Below are 7,500 nucleotides of genomic sequence, written 5' to 3'. Positions count from 1 at the left end.
TTATTATTATTATTATTATTATTATTATTATTATTATAACTATTATTATTATTATTATTATTATTATTATTATTATTATTATTATTATTATTATTATTATGCCGCCGAGGTCGACTTTGCCTTTCATCCTTCGGAGTGGATAAAATAAGTACCTGTTGATCACTGGGGTCGATGTAATTGGCTTACCCCTCCCCCAAAATGTCAGGCCTTGTGCCTAAAATAGAAAGGATCATTATTGTTATTATTATTATTATTATTATTATTATTATTATTATTATTATTATTATTATCATTATTATTATAATTATTATTGCGGGGAATTGGCAGAAAGGTTAGCACGTCGGGCAAAATGCTTAGCGTCATTTCGTCCGTCTTAACGTTCTGAGTTCAAATTACCCGATCAACTTTCGCCCCTTGTCATACACGTGTATATGTGTCAGCATCTATACATGTGTGTGCGCGCGAGCGTCTGTGTATGTCTGCGTGTGTCTGTGTGTGTCTGTTTATATGCATATGTGTGTGTGTGTGTTGTATGTGTTTGAGTGCGTTCTTGTGTAACAGTATGTTTCTTACCACTGCTTGACAACCGATGTTGGTGTGTTTATGTCCCCGCAACCTAGCGGCCCGGCAAAAGAAACCGATAGGATAAGTACAAAGATTTTTAAAAAATAAGTTGTAGGGTTGATTCATTCGACTAAAATTCTTGAAGGAGGTGCCCCAACTTGGTCGCAGTCTATTGACTGAAACAAGTAAAATATAAAAGATAGATAGATAGATAGATAGATAGATAGACAGATAGACAGACAGATAGATAGATAGATAGATAGATAGATAGATAGATAGATAGATAGATAGATAGATAGATAGATATGTGTGTATACGTGTTTATATATGCACAAACACACACAACATACACATGTGTGTGTAAGTATGAGGTTCAGGGCAATTAGGAAAAGAGAATATGAGAAACGGTACGATTTGATATGCATGGTGTTTGATAACGATGTTTTTCATAAAGTCTGTGGTGGTGTTGGTGTCAGCATGCTGTTGTGTGTTAACCGTGAAGACCTAAACAGCAGTACATGTAATACGTTGCGCTCCTTTCTTCCTACTGCTGTTACTGTTGTTATTCTTCGACAAGTAAAATATGATCGAGACATATCCATCCATTCATTATTATTATTATTATTATTATTATTATTATTATTATTATTATTATTGTTGTTGTTTAAACTTAGAACTATATATAATATCAACATATCGTCTTAGATGGTAGTATAAGATTAGAGGAAGTTTTGACTGCTATTTCAGCAGCTTAAGCGCCAATGTAGACTCTCCTTAGACGTCTCCGTCTCCGCTGTACATCATGCTAGAGACACCCTAGATGGTTCCTCTAAACATATCACTTGATAGGTGTGGCGAATAAATGCTATTGAAAGTAGGAGTGCGAAAATTCACCTCATCTGCTTCAATGTAAACTTCACATGAATTTCTCCTTTTGCGATTACAACATTTTCTGTCTATTTTCTTTCTGCAGCAGCTTCTAAACACGACAGTCGGCAATCAACACAATCGAACGACGACGACGACGACGACGATCCTACGAGAGAGCGTCTATGTGACTACTGAACCTACGTGAAATAGTAACCAAATATTCCTCCAACTACGCCCCACCGCTGCTGCCTCTTTAAGCAAACTATGGTGTTAGTCTTGATACTCATTTAAAAAAATAGTCTGGTCATCTTTTATCTTTTATCTTTTACTTAGACTGCGGCCATGCTGAGGCATCACTTTGGAGTATATTACTCAAATATATCGACCCCAATGCTTTTAATTCTGGTATTATTTTATTGAATCCGTTTGACAAACCACTAAGTTACGGAGTTGTGAACAAACCAACACCGGTTGTCAAGCGGTATTGTGTACAAACAGTTACATCCACTTACAAGCACAGGGACACACACATATATACATATACATGACAGACTTTCACAGTTTCCGTCAACCAAAGTCACACACGGGGCTTTGATCAGCCTGGGGCTAGAGTAAAAGATACTTGCTCAAGGTGCCATGTAGGAGTGCATCTGAAACCACGTGGCTGCAAAACGAGCTTTTTAGCCATACGGCCATGCGTGTGCCTAAAATTGCTGAAATCCTTTTGGAATTCATGTGGCTGGACCAGGGAATGAAGAACAATAACACCGCTAAAATCGGCACTACAACTACCACATCTGCGCCAGCAAGAACGAAAACATTTTTGCTAAAATAGTAAATGTCTTAACATCATCCGACAGTTTCAGTCACGATTGATTCCCCTTTAACTTCAATTTCTCACCCCTACCCTTCCACCGAATGACGTTTTACAATCACTGTTTCCCATGTTTTGCAAAAGCAAAGTTATAATCGTTCTCAGAATATTGTTTTGATATAAATTTTAAGTGGTGAGTGGATAAGTTGATACCATCGACCCCAATACTTGACGGGTTCTTTATTTTATCAACTCTGAAAAGGTGAAAGGCAAACTTTACTCCAGCAGACTTTGATTCAGAATGTTAAGAGCCGGAAGTTCTACAAAGAATTTTCTCCAAGGCCCAATCCAAAACCTTGAAGATTATAAAAACGAACTATTTAGGACGATACAAACAAAGTTCGGTAAGGATTTATATACGTGTAAACAATAAAAAGACAATAACAACAAAATTTCCAATAGGGGGAGTAACAATTAGGGGCAAAAATGGAACCCCACAGATCCTGAAATACCCCACCATAGGCAGGCACTTTTCTTCCAACCGTTCTCTTCTGTCTACAGGCGCGGGCTCAGTGCGGGCTCGCTTGAGCCATTCTTGCACTTTCAACAAATGTACTGGGAAAGCATACAAATAATGAAATTATATTGGACCATGGTTCATTATCAGTCATGTTTCTACTCACAGACAACACAATGTTTAACTAAGATTTTTTTTCGAAAATGTGTTTAGAATATAAGTATTGTACCTGATTTAAATATTTTATTTCTAAAAAAATTCCCATCATCTAATCACGAGAATCCTCACAGCAGCTCTTTGATATTTCCTGCCTCTGTTGAGTCCACGACACCCTTATGCGAATGCTTATGCCAAAGTTAAAAACCGTAGCTCAGAGTAGTGGCTCCACCTACAAGCTCTCCATTGTATAATCAATAGTGGCCCCATCGTTGGAATTTGAACTAAGAATGTAAATGGACAAGTGCATGTTCTATGCTAGAAAGTTCTGGAAATCCACTGGAATGATGAAAGACAAAGTTGAACTCGACAGGATTTGAACGCAAATCGAAGAGGACCAGAGCAAATAACTAGAAAGCATTTTTAACCTGCACTCTAGCGACTCTACCAAGCCCGCACCTTATAATAAGAAATTATTGCGAACGTAATACGCATACGGACGCGCGTCTTGTGGGCGAAGGAAAACTCAGTTAAATCGACCCAGGTAAATTACTGGTATTCCTTATGCCGACATTCCTCCACAAGTCGTATTGTTGAAGGGCACAAGAAGACACAGGTAAGACTTGAACTCGGAATATAAAGGGACGTAAGTAACCAAATACCGCAGATCATTTTGTCCGACACCCTACCAATGATAAACTACGATGATTTCTATCAAAAACATAAAACTGAGCGATTGTAGTCAATCAGATTGACCCAAGTACTTGACTACTGGTTTATCAAAAAAAAAAAAAAAAAAACAGTCTCTTTATTATTAACAATCATTTAATTGTAATTATTTGTATCATTAAAAAAGCTAACGTCTTAATACATTGCACAATTTCTTCATCGGCACCACTTTGTTTTTATAGATAACTTATCGTCACATATTTCTAACCCGTTTGTTTACATGTCATTGTATGAATGAATGGGCCCTGTTGGCAAATAAAATGGAAAGAATTATTATTAAAGGTTAGTTTTGCTTCTAGTACTTCCGGGGTCGATTAATAAAATACCACCAGTCAAGTACAAAACTCAGGAAGAAGTTGGAAACTAAATACTTTTTTAAGGTGCTTTATTCATACTGCCACCTCAGTAGCCTGTAACGGTATTTGAACTCGAAACGTAAATTGTTGTAATAAATTCCGCAAGATACTATGTCAGTCGCTCTACCGATTTGTTATCCAATCATCACCTTTCACTGTTATCTATTGATATCAAGAGTGAGAGAAAGAGCGAGAGAAAGAGAGAGAAAGAGAAAGCCTCTGTGCGAGCACTCGACATGCTAGAAGTAGCAGTTAAATCTTCTCCAAGATGCATCTCTACCGTTTTTAAGGGGTTTGCGAAAAACACATTACATGAGGTAGTCCTGAATAAGCTATGCCTGAAAAAGAAAAAAAGAAAAAAAAGAAGACGCTATGCTCACGGCTGGAATGCTTTTAATCTTAGGTCTGCTCGTTCGGAGTTAACCCGAGCGTTAAAGACTAACATCAGTAACGACCATAGATATTAACTTCTTTATATTGGTCACAATGCCACAAATTATGAAGAATGGTTGTTACCGATTAAATCAAACCGCAATATATAACTGGGAATTATTTTGCCGAATGCACCAAGATGATATCTAAAGTCTGCTACGGCTGAGATTTGAACACGGAACGTAAGGGGATGTAAATTAATACTGCAAGATATTTTGCATGTTGTCCTTTCATTCTACTATTTAACTGCCCTTCCTTGCTAGCTATTATTAATATTGATTTGTGTATAATATTGGCACACAGCTACAAATTATAGGGGAGAAAACCATGGAATTAACTCGACCACGGTCTTTTACTGGTATTTGTATGTATCGAACTCCGGAATGTTAAAAGGTACCGCAGAACCCAAGCTAGGTTTGAACTCGGAACTTTAAAGGGACGCGAGAAACATCGTATGTTGCTATCCAACCGCCCGTGTATATCCATTAAACGATATAAACATTCCACGCGGATTTAACTGACGAAAAGAATATAAGGAAAAAAGAAAAAAGAAAAGAACGAGATATGATCGTCTGCGTCAAACAATATTTACAAATGAAAAACAATGAGAGAAGGGAAGAGAAGAAAAGAAACACAAAAAGAAAGATAGAAAGAAAAGAAAAATTACACTCACGCACGCACAGACACATGCACACGCGCATTCAGACTCGCGCGCGTTATGGAGTTAGAGTGTTAAATGTTTGTACTTACGATGCAGTCATTGCCAGCTGTTCATTTTGCTGTCTTCGTTTATTATTATTATTATTGTTATTGTTATTATTATAGTTATGATTACTATTTGTTTCTTTTCGTTACTTCCACATTACTTTTCAATCAGACGGACAAGAGAAAATTAAGCCGGAGCGAAAGAGGGGAGAAGATAAATGCTTGTTTTTAATGTAGACATTTTTCTCTGTGTGTGGACGTGTACGTAGGTGTATGTGTTATGTGTGACCTATGTTTGCGTGGACGGTTGCATAGCTATGTGTGCGTAAGTGTACGGGTGTGTTTGTACAAACGTGTGTGTGTGCATGTGCAAATGTGTGAGCGCGTGTGTGTGTTTGTATGTGTAAACTTTTAGTATTTAGTGCAGTAAAATTATCTGTTTCTCCGTCTGTTTGTTAAAAGCCGTGTATTGCATACGTATGTCTGTGTGTGCGTGCATATGTGCGTATTTGTATGTGTAGGTTTGAACACGTGTATGTCTTTGCGTATATGTATATGTGTGATTGCATATATATTTGGCTTATGTTTCCGTGGACACTCTAAGATACAGTATAGGAAAAACTTAAGAATAAGTCCGTGATGGAATATAGGTATGTGTGCTTATGTGCATACATGCGTACACTCGTGCATTCGTGCCTGTTAGATTTCATCAATTTATATATATAGCACACAGAGGTCCTGTTGAAGCAGGCAATGCATAACGTCCATGCTTGAATGGAAACGGTTTTGTTTGTAAATAAGATTCAAGTTCGGCTAATCATTAGTTAACTGTGTTGTGTTACTTTTAGCGCTGTCTCAATATATAATTGTTACTATTTGATTATTATTATTATTATTATTGTTGTTGTTGTTGTGGTGGAGGTGGTGGTGGTGGTGGAGGTGGTGGTGGTGGTGGAGGTGGTGGTGGTGGTGGAGGTGGTGGTGGTGGTGGTGGCAGCTCTTGTAGTAGTTCTAGTAACGGTGTCGGCGGTGATGTTCAATTTAAAAGGGCTAGTGGTAATGTTGGAGGTAGCGAACGTCGTTGTTTGTTGTGTTATATTATACGGTAGTGGTAGTGCTTGCTAGTAGCAATGTTATTGGCGGGAGTAGAGCGTAGACACTACCCAAACACAACACAGTTTACATACACACACGTGCATATACATGTACACACCCACACGCATATACATGTACGTACACACACTCACTTATACACACACACACACACACACACATATATATATATACACGCATACACCCACATATACAGAGTGAGAAAGACGGAGGAGACACGTATATGCATCTACAATTCAGACGTGTTATTCACTCGTTCATATATAGATATGCATATATACATACACACACACACACACACACACATGTCTGTGTGTGTATATATATATTACATTATATCGTAAGTTTGTTTAGCGCTATCGATTCTCCCACCGAGATCACTGGACATACACACGCCAACATACTGCTTTTATCAGTCGTGGCCGAACCCACAGATATCGCCCGATGCTGGATCATCCTGGCTATTTGATGGTTTCCTCCTATTCTTTCCCCTCCCACTCACTTTCTTTTCATTGTGTCGTCGTCTCTTAGTTATTTTTGATGCTGCAGCAGTAGTTGTTGATATTGTTAGTTTGTTTGCTTGCTTGTTTTGTTTGTTTCTTTGTTTTGTTTTGTTTTGTTTTGTTTGTTGTATGGCAAAAGCAGTAAAACAAGGTCTGTAAGTTGCGTTCGGAAACACTTTTGAGTTCAGATCCTTGCCAAGGTCAACTTTGCCTTTCATTATTCCCTTCCTGTCAGATACTAAAATCGATATAATCGATTTTTCTCTCTGCCAAATTTTGTGGTCTTGTGCCTATTTGCAGCACGTCGTAATAATACCGCCCCCAACACTACCATGACAACCACCACTATTTCGTCACCCTTGAGGCAAATAAAAGCACCCAGTATCATCATCATCATCATCATCATCATCATCATCATCGTCATCATCATCATCATCATCATCATCATCATCATCATCATCATCATCATCATCATCATTATTATTATTATTATTATTATTCAGTAGTTTTATTTTTATAACGTGCTTTCACTTCACTACCGAGCGCAGCTCTGTGCGCCTTGGGTATGTGCTGTGGTTTGCTGTGGTGCTCTTCTGTTTACTGTATTGAAAGTGTTTTGCGTAGAATGTGTGCAGTACCCAGTAGTGCAATTTTCTGTATGTTATATATATTTGTAAGTCCTGGTATTTTTGTTATGTATTTGTCTGAATATTTTTTGATTATACCTAAGGCACCTACTAT

At 37.8% G+C, this 7,500-nt stretch overlaps 1 long non-coding RNA gene and 1 other non-coding gene across 3 annotated transcripts in view; one reads left to right on the top strand and one right to left on the bottom strand.

The window, feature by feature from the left end:
- The window catches only part of LOC149137851 (uncharacterized), a 14,409-nt gene extending 10,615 nt beyond the window's left edge, over window positions 1–3,794 (top strand). Inside the window, exon 2 of the long non-coding RNA XR_016244243.1 lies at window positions 1,538–3,794. This is a non-coding gene — a long non-coding RNA (uncharacterized LOC149137851). The remainder of the gene's footprint in view (window positions 1–1,537) is intronic.
- LOC106883135 (uncharacterized) overlaps window positions 1–6,537 on the bottom strand; it is a 274,310-nt gene extending 267,773 nt beyond the window's left edge. For both annotated transcript variants that reach the window (XR_016244244.1, XR_016244245.1), the window contains exon 1: window positions 5,189–6,537. This is a non-coding gene — a transcript (uncharacterized LOC106883135). The remainder of the gene's footprint in view (window positions 1–5,188) is intronic.
- Between the last annotated feature and the right edge of the window lie 963 nt (window positions 6,538–7,500).

Source organism: Octopus bimaculoides, chromosome 1 (assembly GCF_046866305.1).
Source record: "Octopus bimaculoides isolate indiv1 chromosome 1, ASM4686630v1, whole genome shotgun sequence".
NCBI classification, from domain to species: Eukaryota; Metazoa; Mollusca; class Cephalopoda; order Octopoda; family Octopodidae; genus Octopus; species Octopus bimaculoides.
Note: the sequence above shows the minus strand (reverse complement) of the source record. Positions and strands in the feature narration are given on the sequence as shown.